A 26,690-nucleotide genomic window follows, 5' to 3' on the forward strand; every position below is an offset into this window, starting at 1 on the left:
AAAGGATTGCAATTATAGCTTGCTACACCTTCCTTGAATGATCTTCCTGCACTTCTACCTTCACGAGCACTCAGGAGTCCCTATTGCAAATGATATATGAAATATTATGCACTGAGCTATTACCGTATGTTGAAATAGAAAAGAAATGTTCAGGAAATATTTGGCTCTAGACATCTAAATGAAACTTTAAACAGTTAGAAGCTGGTCTGTTTGCATAATATACACAATGCTTATGCTCAGACCACGTCTTTCATGTTTGAATTGTAGCACAGGTATTAAACTCATGCAGAGAATGACCATCAGTTGACAGTCCAAATGAAACACATGTTCTCCTACTTTTAATACAGCTCCTGCAAGAATTATAGCAGGAAAGGAACCATCTGCTCTCTGTCGTTTATTAACTGCATATAATAATCCAACCCTCCAAAGAAACGGATTGCACATCACCCCTTTTAAAAGAAGAGGTGGAGAGAAAATACCCTCTTGTTTATAATGGAAAATGTGTGGTCATAAAAATCTGCAGTCATAAAATATGAAATTAAGCAATGCTGTAAAGAGTTCATTAAGCCAAAATGTCTCATACTGCAGTGATGTCTGATTCCATAGAAAAACACTTCTCTACCCCTTGGGTGATACTGTTCCAAGTGGTTAATTCACCCTCAAAAGTTAATCTCTATATTTGCTTAAATATGAGTTTATGCTATTTTCTCTCTTGGATGTATCAAATCCAGGTCCCCAAAGTGCTTATTCATAAGGCAACTGGACTTTCTTTGGTTTTTTTTTTCCATTGAAGATGTTTCGGTTCTCATCCTGTTTACAACACAGTCATTTCAGCAGTTCCAAGAAGGCTCCAGGTCCATTTGCACTGTTCCGGTGATTTTGAGGGCATAGATAAACCTCCAAGTGGCCTCAACAACTCTCAGAAAGAGTGCTAACGACCAGATGACTGTAAGGAATATAAACCCTTCCATTTTCCACCATTCAGTCAGAACTAAAGAAGCTTCTTGGGTGAGAAGTAATATGTCTTCAAGGAAAAAACAACAACAAAGTCCAGTTGACTTTTGTAAAAGCATCTTTGGGACCACCATGACCTGGATGACTGAGAATCTCCTTGGACATTTATCAAATCCGGCATTCCAGTCGATGACATGCATTCTAGAAGCATATAAGAGCTAGCTTTTATATTTCAGAAGGAATTAACTGGTTGGTGGCCTGTAATGGAAGTTCTTTTAGGGGTCATTGGTGACTTCACACACATGGGATAGACATTGGTCATAGCCTGTTTGAAAAATCTACAGCTGATAGACTTTTTGGTTTGGAGCCAAATGACAATGTGTGGCTCCCACTGAATGTTTCATGTTGTAAGACAAGGGTCTTCAAACTTGGCAAGTTTAATACTTGTGGACTTCAACTCCCAGAATTCCTGAGCTAACATGACTGGAGGAGGAATTCTGGGAGTTGAAGACCTCAAGTCTTAAACTTGCCAAGTTTGAAGACCCCTGTTGTAAGATGTCAAAGAAAGAAGTGGGCTTAGATAACATTTAAAGTTGTACTTTGCTACTTACTGTCTAATATGGGTGAAAGATTGGTCGACTCTGAGACATAGGAGGTTATTGGAGCAGGATGGACATGATTTGAGATTTGGGTGGCACAGCTATTTATGGTATGCTAACATTAAAGTTAATACTGATTTTCAAAATCATTTTGTTAGGCATGCCATCTTGAAAGTTTGGAACAGACATCCAGCAAGATTGACTCCTAAGACTGATCCCAAGAAGTTTTTTATTTTAGAAGAGAAATGACAGTCCAACTTGGTTGACCTATGCTGATTTATTGACTTTTTGGAACAAGAGCCTAAATTAAAAACCAGAGAAGGCCTGGAAGTGAAGGTCATATTTCTCTATGGTTGGATTTCACTCACTTGACAGAGAGATTAACAAGAAGAATTTTGTTTTTATAAATAAGAAAAGTGACTTTGAATTGGATTTCTGTATTCATGCTGCACGTGTTATTGCTAAGATGTATAAACTTTGATTGAAAAAGAATATGGAAGATGAAAGACTTTATGATTAAATGCACAAAAAATCTGGATGCAACATAATGCTTGATCAATTGGAGAAAATGTGGAGTAAGGATTTGAAATTTACGTTGAATTACAATTTGAAAAACAATTTTTATAAGATGATGTACTATCAATATTTAACACCTGATAAATTGTCAAATAAGGGTGTGTCAAATATATGTTCACCAGAACTAGACACAAGGACAGTTTTTTTCCCGAACGCCATCACTCTGCTAAACAAATAATTCCCTCAACACTGTCCAACTATTTACAAAGTCTGCACTACTATTACCATTAATCTTCTCATCACTCTTTATCACCCATCCCCTCCCACTTGTGACTGTATGACTGTAACGTTGTCACTTGTATCCTAATTATTTTTATTGACTGTTTCCTAGTATGATTTGATTGCTTATTATACCCTATGATAATTATTAAGTGTTGTACCTGGTGATTCTCGACTCCTGACAAATGTATCTTTTCTTTTATGTACACTGAGAGCATTTGCACCAAGACAAATTCCTTGTGTGTCCAATCACATTTGGCCAATAAAAGAATTCTATTCTATTCTATTCAAATATAGGTTGGAAATATAATCAACATAAAAGTGTGTGTGTGGTGGTGGTGGGGGGTTTACCAACTTTGGTGGACATGTAAGAAAGCTAAGAAATATCGAGGTCATATATGTACTTTAATTCAGAGAATTATTAAAATAAATGTATAATTGAAGCCAGAGTTTAGGTTTGATGGGTAAACAGCTTGAAAAAAATGGGATTTTGTTTTTATATATGACCACAGCAGCAAGATTATTTTTGGACAGAGGTAGGAGGATTTATCACGTCCATAATGGAAAAATGGATTATTAATTTCATAGGTGGAAATGGTGTAACTGACTACTTTGATTAAAGAAAATACTTTGTCTAGCTTTGTTTCTGCTTGAAAACTATTTTTGGACTTTGTGCTTGAAACTAAAAGATACGAATTTGAAACTCTGGGATTTGAAAATTACAGTTGTTTACCATTATAGAAATATTGTATATTATTCATTAATTTTAAAAGAATTTAAGAGATTAAAAGAAGATGCATGGAAGAATAAACCTTTAGTCCTGGTGACCAACTCAGATTGGATCCTGTAAAAAATTACATGTATTTTATATTTGTATATGTACTGAAGAAAGTTAGGTTATTCTTTTCTATATTTTTCTTTCCTTTTCTTTTTCTGTATTCCCAGTTTTGCTTTTTTTTCTTTTCCCCTGACCTCCTTTTTCCTTTTTGTTACTTTATACTTTATGTTTTGTTGAAACTTAATCAAGTCTTGCAGAACCAGTGAATCCTTCAAGATGTTTTCAATCCCACAAAAATAGTACATTTGTTCTCGGAGTTCATCTATTCTTCTAGAAGCTTTCCCATTTAAAAAAAAAAAACTACTATTTTTTAAATATTTATCTCCTTTTTTGTTTCATGCATGATGGATTTAAGGGGCAGATTGCAATTCCAATTCACTTCGTGCCATCATGCTTTATGTACACACAATGTCTTTGGAGTGCAATATCACTATTATGTTATTTTAACTTTCAAATCTATGATTTTCTGTAATGTATCTATGATTTTCACTGTTGCTGATACTTCAATTGCATATTTGCTAAAGTGGGTAAGTGTCCTGAATAAATAGCCTGGCTAAAATTATTGTTCCCCAGAAGTATATACAGTACCTTAGAGTTTAAAACACAAACACATATCTACTCCTATCATTTATTCACTTTTGATCCATGTCTCTTGTGTTTTTGAAGTAGCTTATGACAGCAGGGAGTGAAAAAGAGAGAGGCAAAAAGATTGTATCTGGACATAAAGTAATGTGTAAGGAAAGAATAAAATCTAAACAAATAAGAAATTACTACCAATACTTTAAAAAAAAAAATAAACCTCATATTTAGAATCAGCTTCTTAAGAAAGATTTTCTACAGAAAAATCTAATGGATCACAAAGCATTAGCAGCAAAGATTTTATAATAACTGGTGGAGAATCTGCTATAGGGTTTTATTATCAGGCAAATGAATGGTCTACAGAGAACAATGGTTTCCTTGGCTATGAAATGGTGATGAGTGCCACTTCCTACGTACAACGGAGCAAGGGAAACCTTCATCTTGTTTATTTAAGCCAATTAAATAAAATCAATTGAAAATAGTTCTTGGAATCTTGACTATTCTGAGCTGCCTCCTTTCTTGATTTATACTGGTGTTTCTCAATCTTAGCAACCTTAAAATGGGTAGATCTCAACTCCCAGAGTTCAGGTCCACCCATCTTAACATTGCCAAGGTTGAAGAACACTGTGTTATAGTTTCTCAGACTTGCTCTTCTGTAGCCAACTTCCTTTGAGTATACTCCAAGGCGTAGTTCTCCACTTTTCCTTATCTTTTTCAGTATTGTCTCTTCATAACTCATTCATTGCCATAGTTTTAGCTATCACTTACTCAGCTACTCTGTTTCTTCCTTTATCTCTACATGGGGAAAGTTTTAAATTGGGATGAGAATAGAACCAAGCCCACAATTCCCACTTTAATAGCTCCAAAGCCATAACTCTGAAAAAGAAGTGAAGATACAGAGGACCTCTTGGCTAGCTAACACTAGAATTGCTGTGGATGTCTGTTTCCCACCATTTATTTGGACAATCTGACCTCTCTCCAAATGTTATTTCCTTTGTCCGTGATTCATGCGCTTAATGAAGTGAAATTAATTTACAGTAATAGGAAATTTTCAGCAGCGCTATCTGCAAAAAAAAGGAGAGAGTTTAATATGGGAAGAACAAATGGCCTTTTCATGCAAGAGTGATTGCAACCACTGTAAGGAAATTTGAAAGGACATCACACCTTTAGAAATAGAGGATGTATGAGCCAAGATAGTATGCTGCAATAAATAAAGCAAATTGCCAGGTGTATTAGTTGGAGCTGAAAGATACACTGGAAAATTCAACTGTTGAGGTTGAATACTGAGCAATTATTGCTCAAGAGTTGGGTTGGATTAGCATGTCTCCTTTGTGAGCCAATTCACCCAGTTTTCAGTAGATGTATATGCAACAAGCGTAGCATCAAAAGATACCACAGAAATAGGGCAGATTCTGTGATATTTCCTGGATAGAATTAGAGATTAATATTCCTCTAGATCCTCATCTGAAATTTTGGCAACTTTCCAGATCACCTGAAGCATTCATTAAACCCTCTTACATATCATACTTACATGAACAAGCAATATATTTTCCTTTTCTACCTGTATTCTCATGGTAGCTCCACATTTTAACACCTGAGTACTTTCACATTTTTGTATTTGTCATTTTTCATAACACAGCCTCTATATCTTCTTAACTCAGCTCTTCTGTACCATGTCAAAAGACATACGACAAAATCCCAAGATTGGGTTGTCAAAGACAATCTCCTATTCGAATATACATCTATGTGAATCCCTCTAGAAGCTAACTGACAACCACAAAATCCATAAAAGTGTATCTCCACAAGGTCAGAATAACTTAAGGAACATTTAACGGCAAATGAATGGCTGAGTAATCCAAACACGAGGATATTTGAATTGACAGATGAATTTCAATGGGACTGAACTTCTCAGAATCAGGGAAGGAAAGGTCACATTTAAATTCCTTCTAGAAATGGCACATCTGTCAAATCTCAATTTCATATATTTCATTTTTAAAAAAATATGAAGGGAGCTGGAAGATCATTCTGTGTTCCGATTACATTGATTTCTTCTAGCTTGTGTTTGGAGGCAGTTAATCTGCTGCTTGATCTAAAGATTATTACTTGAATCAGCAACCTGACAAACAGGAGATCTGGAAGACAGGATGGATCACCTAACCTTTTCTTGTCATCTGTATAGATATTATTCCTCCTTCCCTGAAAACAGTCTAGCACCTATTAATTTTTGTCGAGTGGACCTTCCCACCTATATCACACACCAAGCGGGCTCTCTATTAATGTCAACTTTTCAAATACGGGTTGCAATCCAATTACAGTCCAAGCACTAAAGAGTGACAACTCTTAAGAGTTTAAATTTTTTTTTCAGACCCTCCTGCTCACATCTCTGCCAACCTTGTCTTTCTCTCACAATCTTCTTTACTGCATATCATCCTGTTCTCTAAAGGTCTCTGTCTTTTGATGGGTTGAAATTTGAAATTTGTTTTGAAATAACTGTGTACTCCACTATGCAGCTGGAGTTCTGCTGGGCTGCTTCCTTTCAATTCAGACTGAAAGAGATACTATTGCAAATACTGGGGATAGGGTAAAGGTGGAGGGAAACCACACCAATGTAACTCTTATGTATACATTTTATTAGCTCTTGTTATTATTCTAAAATGCAGATTTTAGAGAAGACATTTGGTTTTTGTAGCTGGTCCTGGGTTAGGTAAGCAGCCTCGGTGGCGCAGTGGTTAGTGTGCAGTACTGCAAGCTACTCCTACTGCAATTTGGCAGATTGAATCCCACAAGGCTCAAGGTTGACTCAGCCATCCATCCTTCTGAGGTCAGTCAAATGAGGACCCAGATTTTGGGGTCAAGAGCTGACTTTGTATATTGCTTTGAGAGGGCTGTAAAGCAATATAAAGCTGTATATAAGTCTAAGTGCTATTGCTATCTTGAGTCCCTCATGAGTTTTGCTCTTGGTTAGATTTCCCAACTTGGTTTTTTTTTTTAAATTGCATTTAGTTATCTGTTTTCTCTGCTTCTACTTATTTGTTCTAATGGTATAAATTGAACAAATTAAATTCATTCAAGGAGTGGTGAATATGATTGTGCTTTTTTTGCATTGTGTTTTGTATGTAGTTGAACTTAAAGGTTGATTTTTATTTTACTTGGGATAAAAAGGTATGTTTTCCATAGTCATCTCTTCATCTCTCTCTGCAGACTAATCAAACCTGAACTATAATCCTAACCACAGTGTGAATACCAAGGCAGAAAGGTGGATTACTTCAAACTCAAAGAGCATTTAAGAAAATCAACTAGCTGTTGGAGTTGCCACTGAAAATGGAATAACCATGACAAATTTTCCACTCCTTGATCATATAATTTCATATAATTCACTACTACACCAGGTGGCAGCTGCTAGCTAAACAGTTAAGTAGGCTCAGCCATAGTACAGGTTTAACAAATATACCATATACAGTACTGCACGTCTGTAAGTGAAGAACAAAAATTACTGACACTGAAGATCTCCAAATAAATAATATGGTGGTACAAAAATCAGGACCTTTTGTTTCCTTAACTTGGATATTGTTATCTTCATTATTATTTCAATAGGGGAGAAGGAGAAGGAAGGGGGATTTAAGCACATATATTTTAAAAGCTCAGATAATTATTAACAAATGGTTGAACTCCATGAAAGAATAAGACAGCATGGAAGGAATAATGCTATTTCTTTTTAAGAAATGGTAATTATTACAGCTAAGTGAACTCCAACCTTCTGTTCTCTTTCAGCTCCTGCTGATGCTGCATTTATGACAAGGGAATATTCTCTAGTTTTGTTCTTTCAAGTTAGCTGGTTGCTTGGAATAGGAGCTGGCAGGCAGCAAAGTCAAGTATTAAGTGCCTTGGCACAAAATCCAAACACACAAACAGATATTGTGGCATCCTTTGGGGATTTGCTTCAAGTCGCCTCTAACTTCTATCTGTCCTGCCATTTGTTTTAACTCTGTGTTGCTTGTGGCTTAATGCTCCAGAGCAGGTCTATTCCACCTTAAGAATCTCAGCTGATTTTACCTGGAAAGGATGTCCTTGAGATGACAGGCAAAAGGAGGAACATCCTCAGCTTTCCAGATCAGCTGAAATAAGAAAATCAGATGAGTCTGTTTGCCCTGTAGAATAATTTTCTACTGGCCTTGAATTAAAGAGAGTGAAAGATTCAGTAGAGCAGGGGTGGGCAATTATGGCCCTTTCTTTACTTCAACTCCTAGAATTCCTGAGCCAGCATTCTATTAGTGCACCCTTGCTGGCCAGGGAATTCTGGGAGTTGAAGTCCACACATCTTAAAGTGGCCAGGGCTGAGAAACTCTGCATTAGAGTGAAACCCAAATGACATGGCAGAAAGAACCAAACAACTGTACTGGAGGGATATGTCTAAACTCTGTCACTGATGTGATTGCAATCTTCCTATCATGGCTGGGCTATTTTCCAGTTGGGGATAAAATAACTACTTAGCACAAAGGCCTTTTTATCCCTTCAATGCAGCTTAGGAAACAGGTTTCTCTTCCACCCTCCCCCCCTCCAAGAAATAGCATTGAAGAAAGGGATGTTATTATCTCTCCTTCCAGGGTTTCTCCAATCTGGATTTTATTTTAATGTTGAAGATAGGAATAGGATGGATGGATAATAGATAAATGACAGACAGACAGACAAAGACAATCAGGGAGGGAGAGTGCTCTTGATCTGTACATCTAAAAGGCTAATACTGTTTCCATGTGTAACACTTTTATCACATGCTTTCTGCACACAAAAATTTACCAGTCTCTAACATGCATGGTTTTGTGCACATGTATCGCCTCTCCTGCGGGAGCTGCATTGGTTGCCAATTTACTTCTGGGAGAAACTTCCTAATAGTGAGGACAATTCACCTTCAGAAACTGTGGGTGTTCCAACACTGGAGGTTTTTAAGAAGAGACCGGATAACCACCCATCTGAAATAGTATATAGGGTCTCCTGCTTCAGCGGGGGTGGGGGGTGTTGGACTAGAAGACCTCCAAGGTACCTTCCAGCTGTATTCTGATTGATTGATGGAATTAAAATAGGCATCCAAGCTGTCCAATAAGATTACTAGACAAATTAGCAGAGCCAGATAAATCTCCAGGAAGATGCTTTAAAAAAAAAAAGACCATAGAAACAGGACAACAAATCACAATTTCTTCCCTCCTACAGGTCACAGTTCAAACCATTCAAGCACTTTGTTAATAAACTGGAACCAAACTACGATGTGATACTGCAATTTGTGAGGAACTGGGTGTCAGGCCATGGCTATGCAGTGAACCATCCAGCCTGAAGCAGGTTTTCACAAGCAATAAGAAACAACAAAGCAATGTGCTAATATGAGAACCAGACCCTACAACAAAGCAGGATGTCTAATTTGCCCCCAGATCTATTCCAAGGGGACCATCAGATGCCCCAACAAACAAACACACAAGATTAGAAACTCTTTCACAAGCTCTTCCTCTAAAACGATGTATGCCATCATATGCCAGCGTGGTCTTCTATATTTCAAGTAGAGCAAAGAGGCCAATCTTTGGACAAAAGAATTGACACAAATTCAACATCACAACAAGGACAAAGTGTATCAAAGTCCTTTAGTCTCCCTGGACACCCCTTGGCAGACCTCAAAGAGAACATATTGGAAAATGAGACTTTATTAGCATCACTGTAAAGTTATATCAAAAGGTTTCAGGCAATCTCAGATTGCCTTACAAACACAATGTGTGTATTTGTTTGTAGAAAGTTTTGGCTGAAAAACATACTGGTAAGTATGTAATCCTCTGCCTAAAATCCTGAAAGGTTACAATATTTATTTTTAAAAAGGCCACCATGGACATAATAACAGGCAGGAAACCAGGGAAAAATACAAAACAGTTGTACAGTTTTTACTTTCATATTTTGTACTGCGCTACGTTTTAGAGGAACATGATTACTGCTCCTGATTAGGAAGAGCATGACATTTTCACTAGAAAACAAACCACACTCCAAGAAAATATCAATGTCTCCTGCTTCAATAGTCAACATTTTCTCTCTCCTTACTCAAAGCATTTTCCTCAAATAATGATGTGAACTGAGTTTACAGACCTTTGAAGCTTAACTGGGTTCTTTCTGGAGTCGGTTTTGCTAGCAGTATGGTCTCATTTGAAGTCAAAACAGGCACTACTCAAAAGCTACTCAGCAAAGGATGTCTCACTATCCATCTAATGCGGATTAAATGCCGTTTTCTGTGAATGCTATTAGGTTTGACGTACCCTATGTAGCCTATTTGCTGGTAATGCTCCAATCTGTTGAGCCCAGCTCCTATGCTTTTCATAAAGTAAGCATTAGGATGCTGTAGTAGATCACATTTTAGTCACCAGGAATGAAATTTTCTTCCTAGTCTTATTCTATTTATTTATACTGGGATAAATTTGATGTTTTCTATGGGGTTTTTCTGTGTGGTTATGAGGACATAATGAAACACATTGTGAACAGCAGAGGCTTTATTTGACACATTTAAAATTGAGGTGAACCATGCAGATCTCAGGATGGTACATCAAAAATCCACCCTTGGTCAATACTATCCATACTATTAGGACAAAACCAGACTGGGTCAGGTTTTCAGCTTCCCAGATTTTTTATTTTATTTTAAAGAGATTTAATGATTTAATTTAAATGATATAAAAGTCAGGGGAAATAAATAAATATGTTCAAAACAATTGGTTAGATCTATGGCTCTGAGATCTGCAACTGAAATGTATTTCCACACAGAGAGTTTGCAGACTGCATCCCTCAGTTATTCAGAGCAGATGGCAGCACCTTCTGTCTAGCGGCTGGTCTCTGCCCTGGGCAGCCATTTTTGTCTTGAGCTGCTGGGCTGCTATGTTCTCCCTTCATTAGCTATTGTTGTTTTCTGTATAATCCAATAAGAGTCCTGTTCAGACAATGATCTATGCTCAACCCTAGCAGCTCCCATTCTGTGGTGTGATTCAAAAAAATTTACTACCGGTTCTGTGGGTATGGCTTGGTGGGCGTGGCAGGGGAAGGTTACTGCAAAATCCCCATTCCCTCCCTACCCCATTAACCTGCTTTCCAGCTTCGTTCTCCTGTATAGAGCAACCAAAGAAGACCCAGCCGATCAGCTGGGACTTGGGAGGCAGAGATGAGGGTGGGGCCAGTCAGAGGTGGTCTTTGCCGGTTCTCCGGATGACTCAAAATTTCTGTTACCGGTTCTGCAGAACTGGTCAGAACCTGCTGAATGCCACCTCTGCTCCCATTCCATTCAACACTTATCTTTTCCTCTGGGCAGCCTTTCAGCTTCTGCCCATGTATGCATGCTCCCTTGCTTTCCCTTTCTGTAATGGAATGTGTAGCAGACGAAGGGAAAAGAGGGTGGCCAGGAAACAACCAGAGAAGAGAGACAGGAGCTCCTAGTGATTAATGATCAGAGAAAGAAACCTAGAAAGGACCCACCCTAATTGATTTGATGGTTAAAACTGGTGGTGGGAAGTTTGTACTTTCAGACTTGCAAGATTCGGTTAATGTAGCTTTACAATTAGATCTTCTAGTTCTTATTGTAAGACTACATTGTAGTTCTAATTGGTTACAGGAAGTTCTAATTGTAAGCCTTACAATTAGAACTTCTTTGTCTAGTTGTGTTTCTTGTCTGATTTACCTACAAGGATTGACAGTTCCTTGCCCACAATGCTATTATTTTTTTCCTGTTCACTTTCCCCACATCTTTAAGCTGTAGCATAGGAATATGGCTGGTTCATTTTTGTGAAGCCCAACTATCAATTCTTTCTCGCTACACAATGATTCCATCGACCTCCAGAGGAACAGGACAATGAAAGAATGACCGGGCTACTTCCTTTGATTATTTGTAGCAATGGAGAAAACTATGGAGAAAGGGAGTGAGGGAAAGCAGTGCATCCCTTAAATGCTTCAGATAATCGCTTTGGCAACCGAAGCTTCTGGTGTGCAAAATTATTACTGGAGAGCATAATTGATGACTCTTGGCTACGTATGTGTCCCATTGGAGAATATACATCCGGGGGATGGGGGGAAAACCAGGGTCAAGGGTGAAATGAATGTTGTGACAGAGTTGGCTGCAACCAGGAAACACCAACATGTCAACTCCTAATAAATCAATCTTTTTTACTCTGAGAGATGCAGCTAGAGATTTATGATTTGAATGGGGGTGCATGTCGGAGTCCTGACATAGATCTTGTAGCAGCTCTCACAACCCTGTTTCCATCTCACTTCAATCCGGACTGGATTTCAAGAAATAGCTGGGAGCAGCCAGTACATAATTGCCCTTAATACTCCATAGATCAAGTGACACACACACAATGTAGGCTCACGCAGCCTCTGTGAAACTGGAAGGTCTTGTAATTCAGATCTGACTTTTGCCTTGGGCACAAACAGAAGCTCCTGACTCAATGAAAGGAAAGGCATCCTCCCACTGAGCTTAACAACAGCCTCTCTTGCTGGCCCTGCAGAAATGGCCTGCTGTTGCAGAGGCATTTTGGCTGTTCGCTTTGCAGCCTAGCATGGCTGTGCATTTCCCCCATCCAAGTAAATGGCTAGTGAAATCGTTTGAGGTGTACCGAGGTTGGCTAGGTGTTGCTACAAGTATGGCTGAGTAGATAGAGAGCAGAGGAAAACATAGGGTCAAAGGAAAAGGCAGAAAGTAAGTTTCACCTACACCTTCCTTGGTCATACGCTCATGTTATCATCCTCCCTTACAGGCCAAGGCTACCCAAAAAATTAACAAGGGGGATAGAGAGAGGGAGGGAGAGGAAGAGGAAGAGAAGGAGGGAGAGGGAGAGGGAGGGAGGGGGAGAGGGAGGGAGAGGGAAAGAGAGAGAGAGATCTCAACTGTCCCTGCTTTATGCAATCAGCCCAGAACAAGACCTAGCTTGGATAAGTTAAAAAGTGTCTCCAGGAAACTGTTAATGTTATATCAGTGTGATCTAGGACACATACCTATTATAGTAACCTTTTCGACTGAAATGTCCATAGATTTTGTAAAGCAGAAAATCAGAACAGCTCATCAAACATTTGTCTGTTCCAAATCTCTTAATGGAAAACATGGTTATACTGTATTAGGTGGGAGGAGGGGAGTGTTTTTCACTATTTTATTCACTTCTATCATATCTCTTATTATTTATTCCCTAGATTCAAGTGATATAATCAGGAGAAATGGACATTTTCAAATGTGATGCACTTATTTGTATTCCTATGAGCACCAATGCAAAATAGGTAAATTTTACAAAGCATGATTAACATAATGAATACACTTACAGTAAAAGACAATTGCATTTTGTATCTAATAGCTGCCACAAATGAAAACAAATAAAATAAAAAAGCTTTTTAACTTTATCTCTTTTGTGGATATTTCCCGCCATGTCTTATCTAATGTGTTTGCATTCCGAGAAGTGAAAAAGTAAATTATAAGATTTTTGATCAGCTCGGTACATAAAGATACATTTTACCCACAAAGTGGCTTGCTTTTAACAAAGTAAAAGAGACATATTAGTTAGTCCCCAACCTTCATATATCCTGGTAACCTCCAAACATTAGGATAAACAATAGCACTATGAAATGGGTTAGAGTATGAATGGTCAGTCAAGATCAACTTTATGAGGTTGATTGGTTAATTGATTGATTCAATTTATATAGCTGTCTATCTCACAACAGATAATCAGGGATAGCCACACAGATCTGTAAGCTTGCCTGCAATATTCTACATCCTATACCTTGTAGTTTATGATGGGATTGAGGGATCCTCACTATCCATCCCTGGTGACTTCATGTAATTAAGTAGGAAGACCATCAAAACATAACCATTTTGTATCAGAGGCATTTACTTTGAAGGATATGTCATTGAAGTGAAGAAATAGTAGTCTTGGAATTCCCAGCATCACTAGGAATTGGGTGGTATATAATTAATAAGTTATTTTATTATACACATGATTTTGGGTTTTTTTTCCAATTCAATTCAATTTGAAGTTGTGGTACATATTTCCTATGTAGTGAGGAGCTTATCTCTAAAAATTAAACCAGGAGCAATGACCTGTGTTTTTGCAGGAAGGCTTTGCATAGAAAAAAATTGCAGCTTGTACTCCTTCCACTTGCTACAAAAACAACAACAACACATTTTTTTAAAACCAAGAAATCAGTGGTAAAATAAACATGCCCTATTAGTGCATCACACCTCTTGCTAATTCCTGTTTCTAAAAATGTACATTTTACAGTATGTATGTATGTTTGTGTTGTGACTCCGATTCCCGAGCCTGTGCTGTCAGAGGAAGAGGACTTGGAAGATGAGGAGGAGGAACTGGGAATGCCTTCTTCCCCAGGACCTTCCTCTCTGGCAATGCCTTCCTCCCTGATAATGCCTCAGGTTTCATCAGACAACTGAGAGGAACAGCCTGAGATTAATCAGGAGGAAGGCATATCGGAGCAGCCCCTGACAGGGAGTCAAGAGGAAGAATGTTGGCTTGATCCTAAGCAGTGTCGTAGGGAGAAACGTGAGCAGCAACGTAGGAAGCGTGGGAGGGTCAGAGAGTAAGCTGAGTCATTGAGCCACACCCCACAGGGGATAAAAGTGGGTGTGTTGTCAGCTGGAACTTTGTACGGGACAAAGTTTAATCTTACTTCAGGTTTTCTTTGTGAATGATTTTTGTGGTCTGCCTTGTAATTTTCTGTGAGTAGCTTTTTACTTGTTATCAGTTTGGACTTGGCAGGCAGAGCGTGTTGGAATGCCAAGGACATTACCAGTTCCAAAGAATTAACTCTGTGAAGTCCGAGCCAGCCTGCCTGCCTGTGTTTGTGTGAGTTTGTACTCTTTCATCTTTTGGGAAAGAAGAAAGGTGAAACAGAACATGTTTGCATGTATGTATATGAAATATTTTATTTTATATTTTATATATTACACACACACACACACACACACACACACACGTGAAATACCACCCATGCATCATCACAAAATCTCCAGAACCGTAAAGCCTACAGACTTGAAATTTGGCACATCTGTTCCTCTTGGCTTCTAGGTGCTCACTAAGAAAGGATTTTTCAAAATGACCATCAGAGCACTAGTATTTCCTATATTATTATTATTAACATGCTCTGATGCTAAGGAGTTCTACTCCCCCTCCCAACCTGAAAAGAAATCTGAACTATGAACTATGAAATCACTTTCTATTTTGTTTTTTTTATATTATTATATTATTCTTTTATATTATTCTAATTATTTCTTAAAAATCATGAATTCAGTCATAGAGAAATTGCTACATTAATTATGCTACCATAATATGCTTAGTTTTCACTTATGCCATCACGTTATTTTAGTGACCACCTACATTTTCTCCCTGAAGAGCTCTCCCGAATCTGATCTTTCAGGTCTTCCAATTGTTTGCAAGACTTAGTGCATTATTTTTTACCTATCAAAACTTTTCCAAGCTCACTCAAGAAGAATCTTTTGAGAACTATGAAAGGCACCTGGGAACTGCATTTGCAAACCGGTTGTGTGGTGGAGTTGAGCAGAGTCCAAAACCCATCTGACAATCACATCCCCAGATGGATAACATCTTCCATCTGAAGTCAAGCAAGATCCTTTCGGTTTCTGTCTTTATAACCTTTAAGAAACTAGGATGGACCTGTAATCAAGCTTAAACTGTCGGCTAATAAAATAAGCAGTAATAAAGATTGTAACACAGAAAGATGGTTGCCTTTTTCCGTGAGAGGTACAAGTACCTGCAATACAAATGACCTGTTTCAAATGTAGCAGCCACAAACTATTGTGAAACATACACAACCTTCTTTTTGGGTCTATTGATCAGAATAATTAACCCCATTCAGCAACCTCAGCTATGGTTGCTTATCTTTTCTTTTTTTAAACAAACTTGACTTTCTTTCAAACAGCTCAGCTAAACCTACCTACAATTCTCAGGCGGTTTTCCAACCAGGCTTTCTACAAGATGCTGTGCTGACATAGATCCTAGTTTACATGACAAATCGTTCAGTTGTATGAATCTCTGGTTGCTCATTAAACTGATGCATTATGGTGAAGTGGTCTCTGTAATGTAAAGTTTACTACTTTATTCCACAAATGAAAAGTGAGGGAGGTTTGGAAAATGAGAGGATACCTGCAAGGTAGAAAGGAAAATGACATTGACCATATGATTACTGTGTTTCTCATATAATAAGGCTGGGTCTTATTTTTTTTGAGCCCCGAAAAAATGGCTAGTCCATCTTTTCAGGGGTGACTTAATTCCCCCCCCCTTGCATCTTCGGGTGGGCAGTGACGGCTTGGATGTTGATCTCGGCATTGGTGGGGCACTTCGTATCGGGGTCAACGCAGGCAGCACCATATCCGGGTGTGCAACAAAAGTACTTCCTAACGGCAAGCCCCCCCACCATTCCCCCCCCATTTAGCATGTTTTAATATAGGCCTTAATTTGGGGGAAGGGGCTTAATTTCATTTCATGCCTATAAAACATGCTGGGACTTCCTACTGGGGAAGGCCATATTGTTGGAGAAACAGGGTAACAAGGGCAGTTCATGTCCTCCAGCAAGGCAGGGCTTATGTATTAATTTCAGAACTGTAAACAGTAGAAGCTCATATCAACCATTCAACCCAACTACCAACCAATCTAAAAAAATTGACTCTGAGGAGTCATACTTGTTACTCACAGTTTCTCATCTAACAGAGATGTGAATGTTCAAAGCATTCACTAATTCTCTTTTATCCGTGAGCCTTACTTGATCATGAGGACCAAATGTTTCTTGCAAAAACAAAACAAAACACCAAAGATATAAAGGATGAGCCCTTCTTGATATTTATTGAATTCAAAATCAACATTAAACCATCCTAGAGTGAGACAAATAAGCATTTAAATAGCAGAGAGCAGCAGAGGTGCCTTAGACAATTATTTATTCATTTGTTCTTCCAGAATAAAGATGTACCAGGAGACAAACCTGAACTATAAAAACTAACACCAATGTCAAGCTAGAAGACTTTGGTAGGAAATTGTAGAGAATTATTATCTTCTCTATCTTACATTGTTTAGCATATATGAATGTCCGGATAAATTCACGTTCCATCAGGCTTTCCAAACGATGGAGATATGAGAATGCCGCTGTAGCAATCTAGAAATATGGTTGAAACTCAGCAACAAGTGATAATCCTTGAACTTGAGGGAATTAAGAACAGCTTTCTCTTCTTCCCAAATAGAGGCTTACAGAATGCATATAATTGTTTGGTGGAGAGATATTGTCAAGATCATTCTTTGCACCAAAATTATTTATCAGCATTTTTAAGGGGGAAAAAAAAAACCACCTGGATCTCATCATCCTATTATTTGACAATAAGTTCTAGTCCCACCAAAGCATAAATGCAACTGGATGACCTTGGGCCAGTCACTTTCTCTTAGCCTCAGGAAGAAGGCAATGGCAACCCATTTCTGTAAAACTTTGCCAAGAAAACTGCAGGGACCTTTCTATGCCATTGTCAGGAGTCAAAAAATGACGCAAATAAAGACCCCCTCCTCTCTCAAAAATCCTACTTCTAATTCTATGCTCTATCCCCATGGTTCTCAACCTTGACTTTAAATACCTTTTGTGGCCATAGACCAGGGCTGCAGGCCTCCAAAACTTACTTCAAGATTTAAGTCATACACGCTCCCTCTGTGACAACACCACAGACCCCACTCCATGGGTCTCTGGGCCACAGGATGAGAACCACTGCTCTATCCTAAAACCAATGCTAGCCCTAACTTTAACATAAAACCCAATGTTTAAACCTAATGTTAACCTTAAATTAACTCCTACCTTAATCTAGATTGTGCATAGCATTAAACCATAAATTAAACTAAATTAAACTAAATCCCTAACCCAGAATAGAATGCTCAGAAATCTAGCTCTAACTATAATCCTAATGTTACAATCTTATTCATGACTAAAACTATGTCAGGTTTAATGAAATTCAATACAAATATTTGCCTTTATAACAAATGTTTCAAACAAAAATGTGTACCTTTACTGATTCTATTATTTAGAATTGAATTTTGCTGATCATTAACATTATTCTTCCATGTTGCATTATTGGTTTTTTTTAATGGATTATTATAGTTTTTTTCTCCTGCAACTATTGAAAGAATTGGCATGAAAAGGAGCCCAGAAAAAATAAAATAGAAAACAAATTAAAAATAAAATGGTAACATAATACATTAATTGCATAATAAATATCCATGTAATGAACAATGTTAAGAAAATAAAATAAAATACCCAATTTAAAAGGATATCTAGAAAATACTTTTTGAAGTAAAGGACCAATTGCCATTCTAAAAATAGCAGGTTCCGTAATGCACACTAAAAAGAAGAGGTGGGGGCTTTATTTCAAAATACTTTTCAATTACAAAGAAATCAAATTGTTCATGTTCTTTTAATCTAACACCAACAGCCTCACCAAGTTCTCTTGGCTGGCTTCCGTCAGTGTTTATGAAGGTTATAGCAGTATTTTCCTACTTGTAGATATAAATCATATTTATAGTCTCTCTCAATTACTTGAGCTGTTCAGGAATGTTCTACAAACAGTGGGGATATATTATGTTGCTTTATGAGTGACTGTTTGTTTAGAAACAAGATACGTATTATGGCAGAGGATTCTTCTCAAGAAACCTTATTTACAAAGTCTCCTTTTCACATGCTAACAAGCTTGCTGCAATTATTTATGCCTTCATTTCAACACACTTATCTACTGCTCCAATCTCTGACCAACTCTGAGCAATTTACTGTTGTACCACTCTTAAATAACACAATACAAAACATGTGCAGCTAAACTAAACTAACAAATATCAGCATCATTAAAGATAATAACAGTCTCTTCCAATGCCAAGGATACAAGCCATATAAGGAATACACACATGAGGGAGGATTTTTTTTTTCAACTTGTATTCCATTCCTAACTTGCTCAAATAGTCACGTTTTAATTGGTTTTCTAAATCTTAACCTGGTTGGACCAAGTTGGATCTTGATTGGCGGGGAGGGCACTGCCATTCCAGAGAAGAAAGGCAGTAATCCAAGACGACGCCAAGAATTCTGTAGAATATAATCCTTATAAGAGAGGATTCAAAGGAAGCCTTGTTTTCTCCATCAAATTGGTTGGGCAGAAATCATTGGGATCAAGCAGTCCGACAAACATGCATATCCTGAGCCATGAAGGATTTTAAAAGTGGCAACCAGCACCTTGAATTAGACCCAGGAGCCAACTGATAACCATTGTAGCTCTCAAATGCCTGTAAACTGCTGAAAGAGTTGCTGTTGTGGCTTATTGGCTGCCAGCCCCTCCAGCAGCTGAATCAGATGAGGTGGTGGCATGGGAGTTGAAGGTCAGCATCAGGGCAACCTGAGAGCTTCGAGGAGGAAGAGGGAATGGAGCTGGGAGAGACTGTCCATCAGCCCTCAGATGGAGAGTCAACAACCCCCAGGTCTGGAGATGGCTGATGAGGAAGAGGAGGAACATCTGGGTACAGTGCCTGACACAAGGATGCACAGAAGGCAGAGGAGAGGAGAGGAGAGGAGAGCAGTGAAAATCTATGGGCCAATCCTTGGGATGGAAGAGCCACCGCTGCTAGTGAAGCCCCATCCTAGCTCTGGGGATAAAAGGCAGAGGGCGGAGATGAATAGGTGTAGCAGACAACTATATATCTCCCTGCCGGACGGACTTGTTAGCCTGCTGTGTGCGAGAGAGATATTTTTTGCTGCTGGTGCTCCTAATAAAGGAGTCATTTAACTACAGAGGGTTTTGTCATGTTTGGGAGACGGGTCAGGCCAACTGTAGTTTATGAGTGTGCTTCAAGGACAGCCTCATGGGGAGGCTGGATATTCACAGGATAGACAGGTGGTCCTTGACCACCTGGTGCAATTTGGAATAGTTTTCCAGTTCTAAATCATTACAGTTGTAAGTCGAGGCACCCATGTGACTAGGTCTGATTTTTCAACACCTTGCAGTGAATCATTGTAGTTGTAAGTGAGGACCCATTTTTACAAATGGATATTTTTGTTGAAACCAGAAACCAGCAAATGAAAAAAATAAAATACAAAGCTGGAAATGAGCTTTATAGGCTGTATAGAACCAGTTCCAGGCCTGTTGTAATTTACAAACAGTTGTTCAGCAACTGATTGTAAATTCAGGACTACATATAAGTTGCATCTCATTTCCATGCCAAGTGAAAGGGAGGGAAAGGATCCTTAGACAAGTTTTTTACCATTCAGCACAAAGTGCTTCCTGTGCCTGAAATCCTTTCTGGAAAAGCTGGAAGATTTTGGTGAAGAATGCAAGATGACTCTTTGGCCATTTCCTTCTCCACCCTTTGTCTTGAGGTTCATCTCTTAGAGAACTAAGAAGGTGACTATTATGCCCTGAAATATACACTTAAACCCTCAAACTTGTCAAATCTGGCTTTATCTCCCTAATACTGCGTTTCTCCTGTACTTGCCAAAGTCATCAAAAATGTAGATACTCCACCTCCTGGCTATACATTATCAGCTTCTTCTAGGTTTAGCTATGTGTCTGAATAACAAGAACAAATCTCTTCAAAATGATCTTTAAGAAATAACAACTTGTTGATTAATTGCCAAGTAGCACCTGCTCAGCAATGCAATGATTATTCTCCCTTCCCCATTCTCTTATTCATCTGCATCAGGGATGGGATGCTACCAGTTTGGCCCGGTTCTATAGAACCAGTAGCTCTGAAGAGCAGCAGACACCGAACCAGTTCAGTGTGATGACCTTTTGGTCGTCTGTTTGGCCCACCCACTCGCCCGGGCTCTTGGCTGTCCTTTATTTCCTGCTTTTTTCAACCTCAGCTGCTTTGCGCAGCACAGCTGAGGTTGAAAAAGCAGGAAAGAAGAAGCTTTTCAAACACTGAGCACCTGCTCACAGCGCTTGTCAGCTGTCCAGGAGACACAGCTGATATTTTTGCAATTGTTTTACATGCATGAGTAGTATGTGCACGCACGCAAAACACACTCTGACCAAACTGGTAGTAACACCGGTTGAATCCTACCCCTGATCAGCATGTTATTGATTTTGTATCAATAACATGCAGACAATATAGTATGGCCTCTGGCATAAATAAAAGTAAGTTCTCTAAGATCTCTCTTGCAAAATTATGCTGTGTAGGTGAATAGGGTTCATGTCTTTGTCTAATTATCTTTACCTTTATTTCAGTTTGTCTGTCTTCATCCATCCATCCATCCATCCATCCATCCATCCATGGCTGGCTGGGGAATTCTGGGAGTTGAAGTCCACAAGTCTTACAGTTGCCAAGTTTTGGAGACTATCTATCTATCTATCTATCTATCTATCTATCTATCTATCTATCTATCTATCTATCTATCTATCTATCTATCTATCTATCCATCCATCCATCCATCTATCTTCCTCTCTGCCAAAAGTTCCTATGTTATTCTGTCTAGTCCCAGGCCTGTAAAAGCTACCTTGTAGTGTAAATTTTCTGAGATTTCCTGAGATGCCTGCAAACCTTACTAGTTTATCAGCTATTTTAAACATCACCTATTTTCCATCACAGCCCTATCGTTGTGTTTTCATATGCAATTATATAGATGCAGCAAAGAAACAATGGCAGAAACATTGCAGATATGGAGTTAGACGACATCAACTGGAATACAGGTGCATATCCAATCTCATGCTTCCCCGTTTGGTATTTTGGAGAAAACAATGGGTGCATTGCCATGCCACAATCATCATGTGCTTGGTTTGTTTGCCCAAACCTGTGGATCATCTCCCAGTAGTTTAACTGGATAATTAAGAGATTTATTAGAATTAGGAGATTCATTCCCATAATATGTGGTATCTTCATTGGCTGCTGTTGAAATTCTAGCTCATCACTCTAAACTGTGTGTTATCACTCAAAAAACAACTGGAAAGAAAGATTCCTCATTAAGGGGAGGAAAAGCAAGGTGTTATTTTAAATAAGTCCAAATACCATTACAATTCATTGAAGGTATCTAGAGCTCAATGTCAGCTTTCAGAAGACCTCATTTCCCAGGTTCAAAAATGTGGCAGTGTGGAAGCTTCTGGTGCTAATATGACTTCCAAAGCTGACACTCAACTTGTCTCTCTTTGATACCAAGATGGGTTTCCTTTGCATCACAGTAACAATGTATGGGAAAGGAAAACAAATAAGACCAAATGAGTCACTGATATCCAGAGACCTTGGTATCCAGAGACCCCCATCCTCTTCTAATTGACAGCAAGGACCACAACCAACCAGACAATATTTGTGCATGGGAGCATCAAAGGAATAAAATGCTTCCTGAAGTTTCTGCTGACTCTCAACAGAATATTCTCTCTTGCATTCATTCATCAAGCTTGCGTAGTCATCAAAGCCTGAAGGAGTTTTGGGTTGCAGCCATATTGTAAATGAACCCATACCTGTTATTATGTAGTGTGAGACATTTAAGTAGCATCCAGATTGCTGAGGATAACGGCTCTTCCATTTGTGCTGTAATAAAACACCTATTGATTTTAATGGTACCATTCAAACAGCACTTACTACTTGACATGAATAAGAATTGTACAATCTGGATACATTCAGTTTCCTGGAAATGTTGTACTTCATTGCCCTCTGATATGCTCCAATTCTTTGTTTCAAATTCAATTAGTTTTTTAAAAAAACAACAACAACAAATCCCCCAATTTCCTCAATTTTATCCACACCATAAATTTTAACTGGGTACGTCAATATTGCCTCTATGAGGATAATTTATTTAGATTTACAAGGGCTAAGGCTCAAAAAATACTGACATACTTAAGAGTTTTAGAAAATAATTCTGTTCGAAAGCTATCAACTATATGGTTCTTTTTGGGAAATGAGACTAGTGACTGGTTTTGTTGTAGTAAGAAACAAGTATTTGAGATGAGATTAAACAGTGGTGGAATTCATTTTTTTTTTACTACCGGTTCTGTGGGCATGGCTTGGTGGGCATGGCAGGGGAAGGATACTGTAAAGTCTCCAGTCAGAGGCAGTATTTGCCGGTTCTCCGAATTACTCAAAATTTCCGCTAATGGTTCTCCAGAATTGGTCAGAACCTGCTGAACACCACCTCTGAGGTTAATGTCAACTCATAAAATATTTTGATTGTCTTTTTAGAGTTGCCAATAGAAAGGGAGGGGGAAGCAGTGCAGCAGCTTGCAAACCAAAACTGCATTCCATAAATACTATCTTTTCAAAGATAGTAACTAGGTGACTGAAGTTTCTGCGATGCAAAATTCTAACTGGAGACCATGATTGATGACTCTTGGCTATGGATGTGTTCCATTGGAGAATATGAAGACCCAGGCAGTGCTGGACAGTTTAACTCCCAATAAATCCTTTTTAAGCTGTAGAAGTTTGGCTCGAGACTCATGGTTTAAATGAGGGTAACTGCTGGAATCCTGACAGCTAATGTGTCTAACACAATGCCACAGATTGTGGAACTATGAAACACAAAGATATGCACTACATAGACAATTTCAAGAAGAACTTTACACTTAAGGTGAATGTGCACATTTAAATCCTTTCCTATGTCACACAATTCTGTATGAGCAAAAATTCTTGTCATGCCTCCTGAGTCATGTGCTAATTTTACTTGTGGTGTTGTTTATATAAATAGACTGCAATGTCAATTGATACAAAGCCAACAAAACTTCATTTGGTCATATGGTTTAACTCTAACTTTTTGGTGTAATTTGGAATTAAAAGTGAATGCACCAAGCTGGAAACAAGAAAGAAGAAGTTTACCTCCAAGCCTTGTTGGAAACTACATATGTAAGCAGAAACAAAGAAGGGAGCATTTTGTTCTTTGGATGTTTTCTTGTTTGCCTAGTCAACACTTGACTGCAAATTTACACACAGACATGGTACTACTTGTAAACTTGAAGGCAATTGAACTAGGAGCAGTTGATAATCAGAAATGGTGGGTGTTCGGGTATTGTTAAGGAGTAAGACTTGTGGATCTCATGGAAAGTGAAGTGGCTGTGTCTGGACATCCATGAAGAGGCAGCCAGAGGTAGCACTGAAAGCAACCACACAAGTCTTCAAAAAGATGTAGCTGCTTTAATGATCTCATGCTGCATTCATACTAACATACAGTGTGAAACCCTGCCCTTGAATGCTATTTAGATCCCTACAGATGCTGAAGAGATTCTGAGGTTGGCCAAGACTGAGATCACCTTTGATCTCTGAATTTGATATTAAGTTGCTAATCAGTTTCTGTCTCATTTTAGTTGTTCATTCTATGGTGACTTTCGATCAGGAAAAGAACTGATGCTTTGGGGATTTTCTGTGAAAGGTGGATCCGAAACATTGATATGTACTGAAAGATCAACATTATATGATGCCTGCCTACATTGTCTCATATATATTCTTTCAAATGCATTTCCATATTTGATTACAAATATATCTCATTATATTCATTCTCCACATTCATTATCTTCCAGAAATATTTGCCATTTAATTACTTAATCAAGTCTGCATTTCCCTGCTCCCTGAGAGGTAGAAGGCATACCTTTTTAAATACGTAAAGTTTTTGTTTTTATATACTCATTAAGGATTGAAGGCTCTTATCTTTCCTTCTTTGTCGAAGAATAAATTGAAACAGTGTCTCCAAAAGAGCATCAATGTTTCCCCTTATAAAAATGTCAGGGGAGGAACATTTCATAAAAGATTTACCTGGCTTTTAAAAAGGTGTAATGGGAAGACATTTCATTTGGTTTTGTTTCCAAAAGAAATATGACCCTGGTTTTTAAAAAGCTCTGTAATTCTTCCTGATTGAAGATTATCAACTAGAAAAACATCTCAAGGTAACTTTCTAGCAGGTCCACCACAACACAAAAATAAAGAGTGAGGACTTAGAGAATAACGTTTTTAGGACTGGGTAGATAAACCAAATCACAACCATGTGTTATCATACAAACTGAAGCTTCCACTCAGATCTTACATCAAGAATATAGATTAAATTTAAGTGATACAAGTCTAACATGAGGAAACTGAGTCTAAGTCTCAGGGCTGTAGATGTTTTGAGGATGAAGCTATTCCTAAATGAGATTATAACAGGGTGTCTTCAAGGAAGGCAGACAGGCAAAAATCTGAAGCTAACCCTCAGATTGCAAGTACACAAGTGAGTGGATGGATGAGGAGACTCAAACTCATTGGTAGCCTCACACTACATTGAACAAGGACATACATTCAATTTTGCAGCTAATATAGATTGCTGGACGAGCAGGCACAAAAACAGCCAGGGAAGTTATTGAAGCCTGGGAAACAGGCCTCTCATCAGTCAACAGTAGTGCTGATTTACAAATGCTTCTGTTCGTGACCAAATTGGGTGACGACCAGAATTTTTGCTTCTGTTTTGCTTCTGGTCATGAATAGATCTTTGGGTGGTGACCAAGTGTTATAGGTGAAAATTTGGTTATTACACCTTAGAATGTGAAGAGCTGAACTGAAGCCATTTTGTATTCGCAGTCTGAACTTTTGAAGCTCAGAATATTTATGTAATGTGTTTTCTGCTAGAAATAATACAAGATTGCAAAACTATGTACTTGGCATAAGTTAGAGGTATGTGCTGGGGCGCTCTGACATTAGATGTCACATTAAGAGATATCAATGGTTTTCTTATAATCTTCTGGAATTTGAATAACAGGAAAGCTGACTATAATGAGAATGTTGGGAGTTTTCCATGGAAAGTTGGAACTTTCTTATGAAAACGTATAATTTCCATATATGGAAAACAGGAAGTGTTATGTAACCATATGATTTGATAAACCTATATAAGCTGTATTCACTAAATGGAAGTGTCTCCTTTTCTCCTAAACATGGTTTTGGAGTAAGGGGGTCCATACTGCAGTATTTTCCCTAATAAAGCATCCTATGGATCAGATTATCAAAAGTCTGTTGATTCATTTTTATGTACTTCTCACACCAAGCAAACCTGAAAATCACCACGGTGATTTCCCCTGCTGTGGTGATTTCCCCTTCAGCGCTATATATATATATAGCATGTGCAGACTGTCGTGCTTCCGGTCACAACCAAATCGGGTTGCAATCGTAGTCCTGGAACAGATTACAGTTGCGACCCGAGGTTCCACGATACTTAATAGTTGAAGGCTTGGCAGCACAAGGAAATAACTGCCAATGACTTAATAGCCAGCATCTGTTCTGACCCAAACCTGGTTCCAAGAGAGTAAATACAAGACAAAGGTACCAGCACAACCTTTTACAGTTTCATCTATGAATCCTGTTTCGTCACATATAAAAGGCTGTTTCCAACTAATTAGCTCCGACAAGAAAGAGCCTTGCCAAGTTTTTGCAAGGCTGCCAAGGACAACAGATAAAGTTCCTAAACAATAAATCAAAGAGTCTCCAAACACCAACTCAGATACTCCTAATGTCCACCAGGCTCGAGTACAAAACTTCTTTGCCTTCTGCAAAGAACTGCACTTTCTCAGCTGGCTTTTTTTTTCAGGGAGGGGCCATTACCTTGCAGCCTTACTCCCGAGTCACCCGTACTGCTGCAGCTGCTCTTTCCTTCGAGCAGCCCTTCACGCACACGCACTGGGCACAGGCTCCTTGGGGGCCTCTTCATCACTGCTGCCAGCCTCCACAAGCTCCGAAGGCAGCATTCCACTCCCTGATGGTCCTGGCCCCATCCCTGCCTCACACGCAGGCCCCTCATCTGAGTCCTCACTCTCCAAGACCTCAGCCATCCACACCTGCTGCCAACGAACCACAACACCATCAACACCCAAATCAACAACTAAAAAGTCACACACAACCAGATACCACATAAATACTATGCAGGGTGTTGACAAGGAAGGCAGACAAGCAAAAAAAAAA

General features: G+C 38.6%; 1 protein-coding gene across 6 annotated transcripts in view; it reads right to left on the bottom strand.

Moving 5' to 3' along the window:
- The window catches only part of GRID1 (glutamate ionotropic receptor delta type subunit 1), a 654,467-nt gene that overhangs the window by 126,207 nt on the left and 501,570 nt on the right, over positions 1–26,690 (bottom strand). The window lies entirely within an intron of this gene.

The sequence above is a fragment of the Notechis scutatus genome, chromosome 4 (assembly GCF_049901735.1).
Source record: "Notechis scutatus isolate UNSWTSFEM ecotype Mainland chromosome 4, rNotScu1.2, whole genome shotgun sequence".
NCBI classification, from domain to species: Eukaryota; Metazoa; Chordata; class Lepidosauria; order Squamata; family Elapidae; genus Notechis; species Notechis scutatus.